Raw genomic sequence first — 17,081 nt, forward strand, 5'->3', positions numbered from 1 at the left:
TCCCCATTCTGTCCATTGTAATTTTTATTCATTTCACGATCTAATTAAGGCAAGGATTTTATCCGCGTGAGAATGCGAGAAAGTATGATAAAACCAGTCGCGAAATTCAAGTTAAAGGTCTTCAGGAACAAAGAATGAATCATACGGCTAATAGAAGTTTAATTTACAATTTAACAGGCGAGATTGTTCCCAAGTCACGTGATAGTTATCTCATAATAATAAGATTATCGTTTATGAATCTGTTGTGATCTCAAATGGATTTGCAATTAACTTCGATGTTTCTTCTATAGAGTGTTTAAAAAATGGCTAATATTTATATAGTGTGATCCTAGGTATCAAGATAACGAAGACAGTTCCTATATAGAAATTTATTTGAAGTTTATTTTTCAAGTTATAAGCAATTTAATTTTACGTCGATAGTATAGTGATAATTGCGACGAATACTAACATTGAAAGCAAATATAAATGAAAGATGAAACGTAATCTTGTTATAGATAGAAGTAAGATCTTTACTATAACATTGAATGTATAAATTCTTTATTTGTGAAAGATTCTAGAATTTCTATTTAGATTTGTAATAAATATAGGATTTCAAATGAGATAGTAATTTCGAAAGGTTTTAATAATATTCTAATAATCTTACCTCGCTTTCTACGAAGTGTCCTAATATTTATGTATGTTTACATACAGAAAGTGTTGAAGAAATCGTATCTGTGGTATAAAATAAAATTGCTTATAACTTGAAAAGTATTCTACAAAACTCTATTTTACACGCGAATTCTCTTCGCTATTTTAATTTCTAGAATTACAAAGGCGTGATAAACATCTTCTAGATTTTTTAACACTATGTATGCAGTAAATATATACGAATTTAATAAATATTAATTGTTTCCGCGATAGCAGACAGAGATACGCTAAACTTCTAATAGATTCGTTAAAAGTGTTCCTTCACGGAAAATCTAATTAATTTCTTTGTTCTCACGCGTCTTATCTGTCGACGACTCATTGAGAGTCATTCGAATCCTTTGGTTTTCTTAGACACTGGAAAGAGTTGAAAAAAGGAACATATGCTTATTACCTAACGCGAATTTCACGAGAGAGGGACCGTGTACGAGTCATGCCTTGATTGCTCCGGCACGAACAAACTCGTAATCAGAAGCGTGATTGCGATAATATTTGCCCTGTGCGAAATTCTAACACCGGCGCAATGTGCGGTCTTGTGCATATCTACGCTATCTATTTGGATAAAGCGCGTCGGGAAGATGCGTTTCATGCTACTTTTCCAAGCGATTCTCTTTAATCTAAATACCGCTTTTAGCAACGAAATTCATAGATCTTCACACGCGATGAAAGTGTTACTGGAGAAATTGAAATGGCAAATGATGCTACCTAAGTGACGGAAAAATATAAGTGAAATGTAAAATGAAGGTAGAAAATGAAGATAAAATGAAATTTTTAGTAAGAAAGGATATAAATTCCATGTGGATTACGGTAGCAAAAATTGCAAGCGCTGGAATAATTTATTTCAGTTCCTAGGACTATTACGAGATAAAGTTAAAATCAAAAGTGTCAACTTAAAAATATATTTTTTCAGTTAGTACTGGAAGCCTTCTAGCAACCTGTATAACCTACCTACCAAAGTTTCAAACGTTAAAATATATTATGAAAGATGAATATTGAAATAAAGAAGAAAGAAAAATATAAGTGTGATCAATTAATATTTAAAATACGTTCGAGTTCAAATAATAGTTTAATTAAATAATAAAGTAAAAATGCAGACATGCATAGAAATAATCCGTATTATCTCGCGACTATAATAATCATGGAGATTTCTGGGAAAAGGGTCAATTTTTGGTCAAATAGTTGAGTTATAAAAGTCACTGTAACTTGAAATGCAGTCCGACATTATAACAGGAGAAATAGCAGTTCAATGAATGACAATATTGGCATCAGAATTTGGGGAATATCGAATGGAAACTGCGGCAAAAGTAGCGCATTAAACGAGCACGAAATTGAAGCACGCGAGCTGAAAATAGAAAGGGAACGCGTACCCGCACGGGATATGAGGAGTATTATGTGGATTGACACGAATTACCAGAACTAGTTGAGGAGTAATGAATCTTCTATCCACGATAGAGGTCTACTAGTTTCAACAAGTATACATTTACATTCTAAAATAGAGGCCGTATAGTCAGTAGTTTATCGATGCAAAACGTATCAAGATAAACCGGAGGATACATTGTTTCTGACGAAATCCTTTGTTTCCTTCGATTCGTAATTTATCAAGTACTATATATACTTAGAACTATCAGTTAATAATACAGGAGATATATAAAGTTTCTGAATAAGATTCCTACTAGAAGCTTGGTAGTTCTATTTTTATTTAGGAGGAGAGGATTTAATTTGCGGTTGTATCTTTGCCTTATTCTCGTTGAAGAATTACCTTTGACTTTTATAAAACTACGCCTGCTTTTTAAATGTCTTCTTTGTTGACTTTTCAAACATATCCTCCGGCTCGTTGTGTTGTCCTTTTTACTCTCGTTCTAAGTTTGCCTTTACTCTAATGTTCTTTAATTAATTAATTAGTTACCATTAAGTACTTCGTTTATTGTTCAATGATACGTTTGTTTGTTGATTCAATCGGTTCGATAATTTATTTTTATGTTTGTTTTTAAGTAACTTTCATATAAGGAAATTATAATCAAATAACAACATCATTCTGTACAATGATAAAAAATATAAACTGTACCAAGTCTCATAATTATTGAGATCAATTAGTTAGTAGTCTCACACGGCTGATGTTTAGAAATAATAATTAAGAATTACGCGTATGAAGTGCAATACTTCTAATCATTCGGCCAGTTTCTTCACGGTCTTTTTCTAGAGTCATTCTTTAGAGTCTGATCTTCCGAATGAAGTTTAATAATTTCCTAATAACTAATCAAATTTACTCTGGTTTTCTCTCGATATCTTGATACTTATGAACGGAGCTGTATACAGTATAATCTTCCGAAGAGTTGAATTAAGAGTAAACAACGCTAAATTTTCTTTTATCGATTCACGAGCGCAGATAAATTGCAATATAAACGTTTCAACGTTCGACAAGCTGCTCTGTTAGTTATTGCAATGTAAAGCAGGCAGGGATGCTGGCTGTTTAGACGAATACTAGTAATTTAAAACGAAAAGCATGGAAAACCGCTCGAATCTATTCGCTCGCGTTTGTAAATTACGGTGCATGCATAATTGCGATTTCATTTGCACCGGACAGGGCATTCTTAATGTCTTTTAATGAAATGTGGCCTGGAAGAATTTCATTTCGTTCGTATCTCGGCCTTGAGGCGACCGTAAGACTTGTGTCTGAAATAATTGAGCCGTTGGAAATAGGAACGGCGGACTCCATTCACTTCCCGCTAGTTTCTTCGTATTAAAGAATGCTTTTTTCCCCTCTTTTTTTTAAACAGGATGCGGAAGTAGAATATAATCTTGCGAGGCAAAGAATTTGTATCGAATTGCAGAGGAATTAAGAAAATTTAATATACTTATCGTCAACGATTTACTTTAGCTATTTGTTTTTTAAAGGAATGATTATCTAGCTTTGTATGATTTTACGGATGAACATTTAGCTTTTTAATGTTTACTTGTCTAAGAGTTTTCGTTATTTTCTCTTAATTCTTTATATATAATTATAATTATAATTGTATTATGCAAGAACATAAAATAATTAAAAAAGAATTCAGAAATAGTTCAAAAATAAAATTTACTAACAAAACAGGAAAGAATCGAAGTTTATAGAATAGAAAAAGATCAACGAATTAAATGAAAATCAAATTTTCTGAGAACACTCCATCAGTTTCCGTGATACCGCTCATAAATGTACGATAGCATGTTGTTCGACCCTGTTTCTTGTACAATTCCATTTCTAAGTTAAATAACAGGTTGCATGTAATCAGTACATACAAGACTATCACATCTCAATTATCTAGGATGGTACTTAAGATAGTGTTCATAAATATGAAAACTGAGATCAGACAATAGCTTGTATCTCCTTTGATAAATCGAAAGCAGAACAACCTTGAACGTAACTTTTGATGGCGGAAGACGCAGCACCCTCGCGGTTAATCACTTTTTTAATTGCTTCTTGGCGCGACTAAGATCGGCGACGGTGAATCGACGAGGACAGGAGCTGGTCGAAACACGTATATATCTTTCTGCTTTTTTACTTTTTGTTCGCATGCTCACGAGGAAGGGATGAAACGGGAAAAGCAAACAGCGTCGTGGAAAGCTTTTACGTATCTCATTTTTCCCCTCCGCCGCTTTAATCGACGATGGACCCTTTTGCTGGAAGTTTTATTTGCAGTAGAAAATTTACTCGTTTCCGTACGACGACGATGGAGCGTGCGTCCGACCTTCTGCAGTGACAGCAGAATCTCACCCTTTCGCCCTTCTCTTCTCTCTCCTTCGCTTTTGCCTTGCCTTTTTGTTTCGTTTTATTTTTTCCACATTTTTTTACCCTTTTTCCCTGGAAGCAGTGCGTCGAACGACCGCCACGAGTCGAGCACTACTCAAACTTCACTTCTATGTACGTGAGTTATTAAATTTTACCGGAACAGGGGAGGCCAGGCGGCCTTGCCCTTCGAAATTAATATTTCATCCGTTTCCGAACGGATGTCCTTCGCGCAACGCGCCAACGTCGCTGAACTATCTTGCCGTTAATTTTCTCGAATGATTCGTTTTAATGTATGCGTGGAAAACAGTTAGATATATGTAGAGGTTGACGGAGGATAAGGGTGTTGATACTTTGGAGAAAAATCGAAAGGATCAAGCTTAAAGACGTTTTCTTATAATACAGAATTTTATAAAATTGTAGTAACTTGCAATTGATGAACTACGATGAAATCAATAAAAATATCGATTTGGGATTGAGATCAAGTTATACGTATAAAAGAAGCTAGATATATGCAGCTTGACGGACGTTTGACAGTGTGAATTTTGAAAGGAAACTAACAGGTGAAGGTATCAAGAACCAAGTACTAGATTAAGTTGTAACAAGTTATAATAATTAACTAAGTACATTGGAACGCGTTATTCTCACTATCCATTATCTCAAATCGATGCAACAATCTCGTATTAATACACTCTTCAATTATAAACCCCATAATTTCCTTACATAAGTATTCATAATACATATACACTACCACTCGATCTTCCCACATTAAAACTTGTTACAATCCTTGTTATTCTCAATCAACACCAAAATGCTACACCGTTAAATCTTTCAAAATATCGAAAAGCACCTTGCACATATCTTGCACATTAAAAACAAACTAATTACTGTCAACTCAATTTTAAAATTGGAGCGTAATAAGAATTTCGAACGTTAGTACCGAGAAACACCGGCAGAGCGCGCAGATATCGCGACTGCGGCGCGGTGAGCGGCAGCGCGGGAGTGGCAGTATAGTTTCGGACGCCGTGGCGCGTGCTTCGGGGATGAAAATTAGTAGTCGGTTTGTTGACGATACACGATTGATGTGTGTCTTCGCTGTTCGTGTCATGCATTGGTACGATCTACGAACGGCCACACGTGTATATCCGATGAATATCTGGGTGATTTGCGCGCGACCGGTTCGTCGGTAGTCGCGGTTTGTTGACTCGATAACGTGGTCCCTCGGTGTGTTTGTTTTCCCCGTGGAGAAGTGCAATCATCTGTGGATTACCCCGAGCAGCTGCAACGGACAGGTTATTTGGCCGGTCGGACAAGGCCTCGTGTGCATCCACGATCCGTGAACTAGGCTGATCGATCGACGTGCTTCAGATTATATTTACCTCCGGCGATGCCAGAGAGAGGGAAGAGACGCGTAAGAGACGAACCTCGTGATTTTACGATGATTAACCCTTACACGAGCCTCGTTTCTGCGCATCGAAACGCGCCCCAACTTTGAATCCGACTAATTATGCGCCATTTACAGAGGACGCTGCGCGACATCGCGCCAATTCGCACCATAGTAAAGATATAAGACTCGCGATACAGCGTCTGAGGAAAGTAGTCGTGCACTTATCGTAGAAAATGTTTCTGTATATGTTGTGTGTGATATATAGAAAGAAAATTTTGAAATTTCAGTAGCACTGTGTACGAATAGACCAGATTTTTATACATTAATGGAAAATTTGAAAGTATAAAATATGTAAAGTATAATATTTGTTGTAATGTTCAGTAGGTAAAGCGGTTCTCTGCTTAGCCTCAACTTTTTTAATGTTACACTCGCAAAGTATGAATTTACATAAATATTGGGAAGCAAAAGTTAAGAAAGATTTAACTGAAAAGATTTGGTAATATAATTAATATAAGTTTGTAAAATGAATTACTAGATGTAAGTTCATGAGAATATCTTGACAAATTTACCATTATCTCCGGTAACGAATTTCTTCAAATAGCAGCTTTTATGGGCTATTCAGAATATTTAATTTCTTACTTGTATCTTTCGAATACACGAAGCGAACACATGAAATATATATTCAGATAATGAAATGTTACTATATTCTTTTTTTATAACATACGATATAACTATATAAATTTTCCATGGTAGGTGTTCAAATGCCTTGCCAAGCTGCTGTACGTGTAACACTTGAAAGTGATCGAGAAACGAGGTCGGTGTCTGTTTATAGCGGGATGCTTGAACGATGAACAGTGATTAATCGCGTAAGGGTTAACGTGATATTGTTTACTTGAAATGAATATTTTTCTCACGTGTGTTATAAGCATCTTTTTGGTTGCTCCAATATTGCATAATCGTTTAGATGATTCTGGTTAATAGATACACATATGTTAGGAAACTGAAAGTTCTTACGTTGATCTTTTTTATTGGACCGTTTCGCTTTATGTAATCTCTGCTACTTTATGAAAGCGTTATTCTTATATCAGGACGAAAATTGAATAGACGAAAATGAAGCGTGATAAATCGACCACTGATAATTCTAATGCTTCTGTATGCTATTTATAACTCTATCTTTTCTTTGCTTTAAAAATCTGTATGTCCAATAACATTCTTGTTTTAAAAAGAAGCAAAGATAGAATCGAGGTAGGTTAAGAAAGAAACTTATTCGATAATGAGGTTAAAATTTTCTCTATTATCTGTCCATCAACTGTAGAGTCTCTTTCATTGCTCGAGATAAGATCGCTGTATCTCCAGCAACGAGCTAACATGGAACAAAAACGATGATTCATCGGAAAACATTGAAAATTAGTTAGGAAGTTACATAGTCAATCACAGGAAATGTTATTCGCGTCAAGCTAATAATAATTTTGTTCTTTCCAAAGGAATTTTGAAGTATTTCTAAACACGGCAGATCGTATCGAGAACGTTGAATTTTACCTTGTAACGTGTTCTTGCGTTAATTTAGTAACCTAATTAAATACGCGTATCTAATCAACCCCTTATTATCGCGAATATCGAAGATAAATTTGCCACCATTTTTACCATGAATCAGTCGTTCTCCCTCGTTGTTACGCAATATATCGACGTTTTATAATATCCATATGCTCTTCCTTGAAGTAATAGACGACTATCGGTGATATTAACATTGTATTTGTAAGCTGAAAGTATCGTCTAATTTATTAGTAGTAATGTAACAATTATTTCCGATTAAGGCTCGAATAAATATTATCGATTTCAATGATTTACGATATTAAAGGAAAATTTAGAAAGTTTTTTTTTAGTCAGTTTTTAACGTAACGTAATTTCGGTCAAGTTTATTTTTATTACATTTTATTATAGGAAAGGTAATATTAAAAAATACAAAACTTTAGAGGTCTAATATCGGTAATCTTATCGTTTTATGTTAATTACCTCGTGAATAAAAACTGAACCTTTAATTTTTTGTTGTACTTGGTTTTATAACATGTTATTTCTAGGGATATTATTCAAAAGGTCACAGACTCTTGAATTTCCCGTATTAAATCTAATTTTATTTACTAAATCTCTAAAAATCTGTCGCGAAAGAATTCGAATAAAATTTTCAAACTTTTTCTTCAATTTGTCTTCAATTATCGACTTGTAAATATTTTTTCTACATGGAGATCCTTTTGATCTTTCAGACTTCGAATATAGAAATTGTATTTTCGATATGATCAGAAATTCTCCCAATTTTCATATAATATTTTTTTAATATCAATATATGACTCTTGCCGTGTCATTGTTGATTTTTACAAACGATTTGATGAAAATCGTGGAAAGGGAGAATTACGATAAATTACCTGGCATCGTATAATTCGTTTTCTGATAATCAGCGAGTTTCATAGAATTTAGATCCTTTGACGATGCACGATTTTATCGATATACATTACGCGCGCGTATAAACGCCGAAATAATTTAAATCGAAGAGATACAGGCTCGGTGGATACAATTAATTGTTTCGTAATTAATCGTCTGATGAGAAATTCCCTCTCGTGATATTTGAAAACAAATGTCGGATTAAAATTGCGAGATCGGAGAAAGATTCAAATTTCTTCGCGAGAATAATTCTGCAATGATAAATCAGGCGGTTGTCTGAAATTATGTGCAACGTGAATACGTCAAGTTGATTAACTAAAAAATTGAACAGTATCATTTCGTTCAATTTAATTTTAATCATCTTTTGGCATATATAGTGCGGAAATCTTTTAAACCATCTGACGATAAGTTACTGATATTATAATGACAATTGAGAATATTTCAATTCCTTAAATCATCAACTTTTTTTTTTTAGGAATTCCGTGATAAATAGAGCTCCAATCTAAGTGTAACAGGAAATTTATGGGATCATTTAGATTGAGTCAGAAGAGGAAGGGGAATAAGAAAAATAAGAGTAATCTGCTGTGTGAGAAATTGAATAGAGAATAGCAACAGAATCTACAATAATTATTAATGCTTGGATTTAGTGTTTCTTAGGAAGTAGGTAACGACGAATCTATTAATTCATCAAAGTAAAACATTTTCAGTTGATGTGTGACTTTATAATTTTGCACATCGTCATGCTTGAACGTGTCTAATTTCAATTTTTATTCAACTCTCTAAAAATATAAATTTACGAGCGGCATATTATTTTTCTTAAACTTAAAATAACAAACATCTATATAAATAGTAAATATCTTTTCTAGTCCTAATAAATTCATGTTTGAATACTTTGGTCTGTCCTGTTTCTGCTTTTCTACATTTTGACGAAAGATTTAGCGAAACAAAGAAAGAAAATAAACGGGCAATGTGTTAGGACAAATATTATTCGCAATGAAGATTCTGACGATCTTTAACAAAAATATTCTACAACTTCAGATGCGAAGTAGCCATATCTTTTATAACAACCAGTGTCTTAATCCATTAAAAATTGTAATATATCGTAGACGCTATAAAATATCTCATTATTTTGTCGATGCTTTATGAAAATCTATCAATTTAAACGAAACAGCCTTGGACGAACAGCGTTCATTTCAAAAACTTTATCGAAGTTTCCCGCTGTCGCTACACTTTATCCGCAATAAAAATGTTCATAAGCTGGTGCTGAACTTCCTAGTCACGCCCTGTTTTATTAATCGCCGATACAACTAACGTCGTATCATCGTGTATGGTCGTTTTCTTTTCCACAGAACACAATAGAGCGTGGATTCAAGAAAAGGTTAATGTATTCGAAATAATTTTTGACGCGTCCTAAAACTCTACCGTTCTCTCTTTCACCTTTCTCTATTCTCCTTGCTTTCTCTTCTTCCTCTTTTTTCCTCTCTTCTTCTTCTTTTTTTTTTTTTTTTTTTTTGCGAACGATTTTAACATTAAACGAAATTCTCACGGAACTGCGAACAGCCCAACAAAGAGATGTAAATTACGATCTCGGTCGGCTGTATTTTTTCCTCCTTTTTTTCGTGTTTGCTCTGGCTAGAAAAATATGTGTGTCAACAGGAACTTCCCGCGGTGTGCACAGTGCACTTGCACTTTTGAGCACGCGTTCGTGATCCTTGACCTAATTGACATTGTTCTGCCACGTGATGCTGCACCAGCGATTCATTCGAATTCGAACCTGACAGCAACCACCGCTCTGTGATTGCATTTCAATTTGAAATTCGCTGAAATTCCCGCGAATATGCGATCCCATGTTCAAAATCATTGCTAACGAGAACCGATGGTTTGCATTGAAAATGAGGAAATCGTGAATTTTCGGAAGGTTATTTGGTTATCGTAAAAATTATACCTTTTTCGTGTTTAAAGATTTTAAAGGGTTTATTTTAAATGTTGCTTGAAATTCTGGAAATATTTCATCGATGAACAATGTTGAATTGAATGCGTTACGCGTACGTAAACTTGTTTGATCGTAGGATATTTTAAGGCGAAGGATTTATTTTTAAACTGCTGCACTTATTATTTATTATACTTCAAATTGTTGACATAATACCGAGCTGAATGTTTCTTTGGCTTATAAATAGTTCCGAAACGAACTGAATTCTACTTTCATGACCAACGTCTAACAAACCGTTAATAAAGATTCTAATTTCTAACATTGGCACGATTTTTGTCTGGCGATGGAACTGCAGCACAGAAATTACTTTCTTTATTAGCTTCGATCGTAAAACGTAGCAAAATTCGTAAAAAATGTGTAGGTCAATTACGTTCTGTGGCTCTGTATCGTTATATTATTTCCTGTATCTCAAAATATCAATTATATTTTGGAAAAAATTTTGAAAGCAAGAAATGTTACAACGAAGACGGTAATAACGTTAGGATAAACCTAATAATAGTATACAATGGTGTAACGTAACGCAACAGTAGTAATAATTAATAACGTTGCAATAAAATGGACGAGGATGAAGTGAAATTCGCGATAGAATTTAAGTTCTTCTCATGCAGCAACTGTGCCACCAATGTTCCAATTGTTATATTTTCAGACTTTTGAAATGAAACATTGTAGAACGATGTTACGAGTATTGTTATACGTTCCTGACTCTCTTTCGCACAATCGTACATTTTAATTCTCGTATGCCTAGTATTTTTTTACTAACAATAGTTACATTTTTAAAACTTTGCTTTCTGTGTTTATTCGTGTATCCGCAATACATTATTCGACAAATAGAAAGCATTAAATAAATAAACAAATTGTCCTTTTTCGTTTACTAATATAGCGAAGAGCATGCTCTGTTAGGATATATTTTTCATCAAGATTTCTTGTATTTTTCGTACGGGTACACAAAAATACGTACTTTCAACTCTTCATAGAAAATAAATGTTAATAATCATGTCACTTACTGTGATACCGAAGCTGTACGATTTATAAAACTATATTTATCCGAGCTTCTCTCACAACACTATGCTGTGTAAAAAAAAGTTTGAAATTAATTTTCTCTGAGGGGAATAATATGTTGGAGATACAGTGAGTGTCAGTTTGAAAGTTGGTGTAGTTGGAAACATAAATTGTATATTTTAACGAGCAGGTTTTTAACATTAAATACTACTAAACAAATCAAAATGATTACCAAACTTCTGCAAACTTTTTCTTACCTGTAACCTGTATTATCTCATAGAAAGGTTATAACAGCAAGAAAAAATTTCTTTTCTCAACAGCCGTAATTCACGCGAACAATTTCGATCGCGTGCTAATAGTTTTCGCGTTGGAGAAAAATCTCGTCACCAATTAAAACGAAATTGTGGTACGAACCAAACTTGCTTTCACCGTAGATTTCATCTGAATTCGAGGCTGGCCGAACATCAGCCATCGTGGATACTTTCCACGTTGCCTCTTTCATCCTATCCTCGGTTATGAACGTTATTCGAACGCGTGTAACGAGAAAACGGAAGTTACGAAACGAGCGTCCGCCGGTTTCTGATTTTTATCGACGTCGATGCAATTCCCTCGACATGGTCGCCGTAATATTCGTAACGCCGCTAGTTTCTCGTCTCAGATTTTCGTCCGAGACATTCCTGCCTCGAAATAGTCGTCGTTTTGAAGTTACAGGCATCGTTCCAGGCGAATATTCGAAAGGAATGGTCGCGTAGGTGAAATTGAGCGAGTTATTCGGATGAATCTCCTCGTTTCGGTGGAGGTGAATCGAACGAGATTTCATTTTCTTTCTTTACGATCAATTTTGCGCATTTTGGAGAGAATACGATGCTGCTCGGGGGAATATGTTGCAGATCTAACGAATATCGGTGCGTTTGAAAGCTTATGCAGATGGAAATATAAGTTGTATATTTTACCGAGCACTTTATTAATGCCAGAACTACCGAGCCGATTAAAATAATTAATATCGGAGCGTTAAAAATATGCAAATGTTTTTCATCGTTTCTGAGACAATGTTAGTTCATAATTTTATTTGAGGAATAAAGAAAGCACATATAAATGTTTTATACAACTTGTACAAATGTTATACACAGATTAGAGATGCAAATAAAAGTTAGAAAATTGCTTTTCTAGAGGAATTTTATATATTTGTGAATACAACAAAGGTTGCTAGTGGTACGAACTAATTTACTAATGTAAAATTTTCGATGCATCAGAGAGTTCACTTTTATCGCAGAGTAGTACAGCGGATGTAGTGTTTCAAGTGCAACGTAGTGAATCGACAGTTTCTCATACAGAGTAAAACGGTGTGGTTGCCGCTACTCAGTCTGTGCGTGAATGCGTAAATAATCGGCACAATGGGGAATCGAAATCAGGAAACAATACGAAAAATATCAAATTTTCCAATTAAAATCAAAATTTTAATTGGCAGGACGTAATAAATAGTACAGTTCAATCCCGGTGCATAAATAACATCAAATCGAAGATTAAATAAGCATTTCTTATTCAGCATGTTCGAGCGTAGGCGTCATAGAAATGAATTTATATCGAAGTAAAATTATGATTTTATTTGTTATTTACTCTGTGAATTTATTTTAAATAACATTATTCGGATACCAATATATTTGGAAAATCTGATTTTTCAAAATAATATTTGCCAATTTGTCTGCACGTGAATCCTTGCTTTTAAATATAATTATTAATTATCTTAGTTGAACCAATCGTTTATGTATAACATCTCATTATTTCTCATTTTCATGCAACGCAAAATGTATTAAAATCAACTAGGTTTTATACAGAAATTAAATACAATTGTATCTCTTTTCGTACGATATCGGCGGTCGTAGAGATGAGTTGGCAGTTTTTCGTTACAGTTCGATGGGGCGCTGGTAATTTGTACGTGTTGGAAGTCTCGCGGAATGGTTTTTCGTGGCCATATTTTGTCACGGTTCGGTAAGGAAGTCTCGAAGTGACGTAAAACATACGCGGGAGTGGGAAACCGATGGAAAACACGTACTTCTAGACTTCTCCTTTCTCGTTCACTCGATATCTCTGCTTAAGATCGACTTACAGACGTCTCCCGTGACTTTCAAGAACGTCGTGAATTTTCCTTTTCGGCAATATCACGTTAAAAAGATTACTTGTTCTACTATAGTAGGCGTAATACATGTTGCGATTCATCAGCGGTTACACTTTTCGCAAATTATCCTTTGCTGGTAAAATATTTTCGTTTAGAAAACTACATGTAAAATTAAATAGACGTAGAACAATCCATGAATTGAGAAATTGAATTATTAACCTACATTCAAAGCTTTGTATTTCAAAAACAAAGAGAGCTAACTTCGTTTAATTTCATTTTTATACGAAAGTAAATACCGTGCCGAAACGAAGATTAACTTACCTCGTTCCTTTCTTTCTGAAATAATACAAAGAAAACAGTTCGGAAAAGTTTCTGCTTCTTAACCGACCGAGTCATTGGTGCGTTTCATACGCATTGTATCGTTACAAAGTCGAGCTTACTTTCGCGGAAAAGCTACGAGCTGGAATCGAGGCAAGAAAAGGGCTGTATGTGCCATGCAAAGCGGAAGTTTCTCGACGCGCGTGGTACACGCGTGGAAATGTGTTTTTCTCTGGCCATTCCTGGGATCCTCGTCCGAGAGTCGTCGAAGACTTCTAAGGTCGAAGCGAGAATTCGTCTTACTCCGAACCCGTCGCCGAGTAGAATCGCCTTTTCGCGAGACGAAGATCCCCGTATTCTTTCCGCTTCCGCTCCGACGATGACTTTACAGCGATGTGAATTTTTCTTTCGGCCTTCGAAGTTTCTCGAAACTTCGAAACACGCCAAATATACAGGAACTTTGCGATATTCGTGATATTGCTGACAGAAGTCTCTTTTATTTAAGTTATTCGACGATTTTGCGCGAGCTTCCACATTATTTGTATTTTTCTTCCCAATATTCCATCGCAGACTGTTCTTGTGCATTTGTACGATTAAAAAAACGGAGTCTGAATAGGAATTTGTTTCTCTGTTTAAACGTTACCTTATCTTAGATCTTAGTTTATTTTGAGAAACAATTACGCGTTAGTTATTTTTGTAATTTCTTTTATCACAAAGATTTAAGAAACGTTCCGCTCATTCAGTTCTAAACGTAACATTGGGATCAGATTGCAATTCGAATTTTTAAATTGTAAACTTTTTTGAAATCATTCTTTTCTTGTTCGAGTACTCGACTAATGTTTAAACTGTTGGAGACAGATCCAATTGCTGCAATTATTGCTCATTCAGTTCTAAACGTAACATTGGAATCAGATTGCAATTCGAATTTTTAAATTGTAAACTTTGAAATCATTCTTTTCTTGTTCGAGTACTCGACTAATGTTTAAACTGTTGGAGACAGATCCAATTGCTGCAATTATTGCTCATTCAGTTCTAAACGTAACATTGGAATCAGATTGCAATTCGAATTTTCAAATTGTAAACTTTGAAATCATTCTTTTCTTGTTCGAGTACTCGACTAATGTTTAAACTGTTGGAGACAGATCCAATTGCTGCAATTATTGCTCATTCAGTTCTAAACGTAACATTGGAATCAGATTGCAATTCGAATTTTCAAATTGCAAACTTTGAAATCATTCTTTTCTTGTTCGAGTACTCGACTAATGTTTAAACTGTTGGAGACAGATCCAATTGCTGCAATTATTGCTCATTCAGTTCTAAACGTAACATTGGAATCAGATTGCAATTTGAATTTTCAAATTCTAAACTTTTTTGAAATCATTCTTTTCTTGTTCGAGTACTCGACTAATGTTTAAACTGTTGGAGACAGATCAAATTGCTGCAATTATTGCTCATTCAGTTCTAAACGTAACATTGGAATCAGATTGCAATTCGAATTTTCAAATTGTAAACTTTGAAATCATTCTTTTCTTGTTCGAGTACTCGACTAATGTTTAAACTGTTAGAGACAGATCCAATTGCTGCAATTATTGCTCATTCAGTTCTAAACATAACATTGGAATCAGATTGCAATTTGAATTTTCAAATTGTAAACTTTGAAAGCATTCTTTTCTTGTTCGAGTACTCGACTAATGTTTAAACTGTTGGAGACAGATCCAATTGCTGCAATTATTGCTCATTCAGTTCTAAACGTAACATTGGAATCAGATTGCAATTCGAATTTTTAAATTGTAAACTTTTTTGAAATCATTCTTTTCTTGTTCGAGTACTCGACTAATGTTTAAACTGTTGGAGACAGATCCAATTGCTGCAATTATTGCAGCGTCTCATTCTAGTTACTTGCAGCTGTATTATTGATAAATGTCTTAAAACTTTGGAGCGAGGGTGTACATACATAGTACATGGTAGTACATGCACGTAACATCAGCAAACGATTCGTTCTCCAAGCGGAGCCAGAATGGTCGATTCTTATATGTACATAGTCTCAGCTCTGTCGGCTCTCCTCACGTTTTGTTACACGTCGTTGCTCCGCTTCCTCGTTTCTCTTGCTTTTTCGCCTCGTACGAGCGAGTACATACGCGCGGCCTCTTATTTCTCTCAAGTGGAGCGCGCATCGCATCACATCGCGTAGAAACACCGTCTGGACAGTGCAGAAACAATACTAAAACGCGTCAGCCAGCCATAATTAACACGTTCACTGCTCACGCAATAATCACGAATATCTGATTCTTTCTGCAGATAATTGTTTTATCCTTGGATAGGACAGCGATAACGAATGAACGAAATTTTAACTTTTTAAACTTTGAGGGTGAGAGAAGTAAACCGACGTTTTCCATTTTAGTTGATTTCATATATTTTTGAAAAATGCGCGGAAACTGATGAACAATCTGTTTCACGATATACCGTCAACGATGTGCCAAGTATCGATGAATGTATCTTGTCCAGAAAACCGTGTCGTTTCATTTTTTTGGGGAGCGCAATACGATTCGCACGGTCCGCGTAACTGAATTTTTTCACGGCAGAAAATGTCCCGATTGTAATTTCGTCACCAAGAACACGTAAACGTGGAACGTTGCGTTTATTACTGCGATTATTTCGATCGAAGATAAACAACGGTGATCGTTCGATTGGAGAACTCGATGAAATATTCGTCGCTTGCCATTTCCATGGCTCGTGTCTCGTTTCGTCGCAACCCCTTGACGATGAATTTTTCAACGAGGTAACCGCCTCGTGTGCAACATTCAAATTTATTTAAATCTTCCTTGAAACAGAGAACCAGAGAAGGAAAGTCTCGATTTAGCACGGTCAGAGTCAGCTGGTTTTGTCTCGTGAAATGATAATATTGGGGTTGTTGGGAATCTTTTATTGACTGTGTAGGTGGCGAGAAGTGAATTAGAAATTGGAGCAATTGTTTTTCGTGTTTAGGTAAGAGCGACGATAAATTTTCAATCCTACCATCGGTGTAGAATTATTATTATTTCGTGTCAATCTTCATCTCGTAAATAGAAAGATAAAAAGACGCTCCTTAATTTAAAGGAAAACTATAATATAAAATTCAGATTACAAATCATGAATATCCTAAGCAATTGTCTCATATTTTTCAGATTTAAGAAACTTCTTGAGCAGAGGAAGGTATTACTAAGTCGATGATTTCTGTCTTTATTTTATTATCTTGATCTCCTTTATATAAATAAAAATATTTGTTAATTAAAAAAAAAAATCTTCCAAAGACTTCTACTCCTACTGAAACAAAGAAACTTTCTAGAAAAACATTCCTAGACAGATGTTCCATCTAAAAATATATTATATCAGTATACAAAGATAAAATGGA

At 34.8% G+C, this 17,081-nt stretch overlaps 1 protein-coding gene across 7 annotated transcripts in view; it reads left to right on the plus strand.

Moving 5' to 3' along the window:
- LOC132909870 (rap guanine nucleotide exchange factor 2-like) overlaps window positions 1-17,081 on the plus strand; it is a 262,500-nt gene that overhangs the window by 124,890 nt on the left and 120,529 nt on the right. For 5 of the 7 annotated variants that reach the window (XM_060965023.1, XM_060965027.1, XM_060965029.1 and 2 more), the window contains exon 1: window positions 5,468-5,736. The exons of the other annotated variants lie outside the window; for them this stretch is intronic. The gene's annotated coding sequence lies outside the window, so the exon portion shown is untranslated. Of the gene's footprint in view, window positions 1-5,467; window positions 5,737-17,081 lie in introns of those variants that run through there. 7 annotated transcript variants of the gene reach the window in all.

Source organism: Bombus pascuorum, chromosome 8 (assembly GCF_905332965.1).
Source record: "Bombus pascuorum chromosome 8, iyBomPasc1.1, whole genome shotgun sequence".
NCBI classification, from domain to species: Eukaryota; Metazoa; Arthropoda; class Insecta; order Hymenoptera; family Apidae; genus Bombus; species Bombus pascuorum.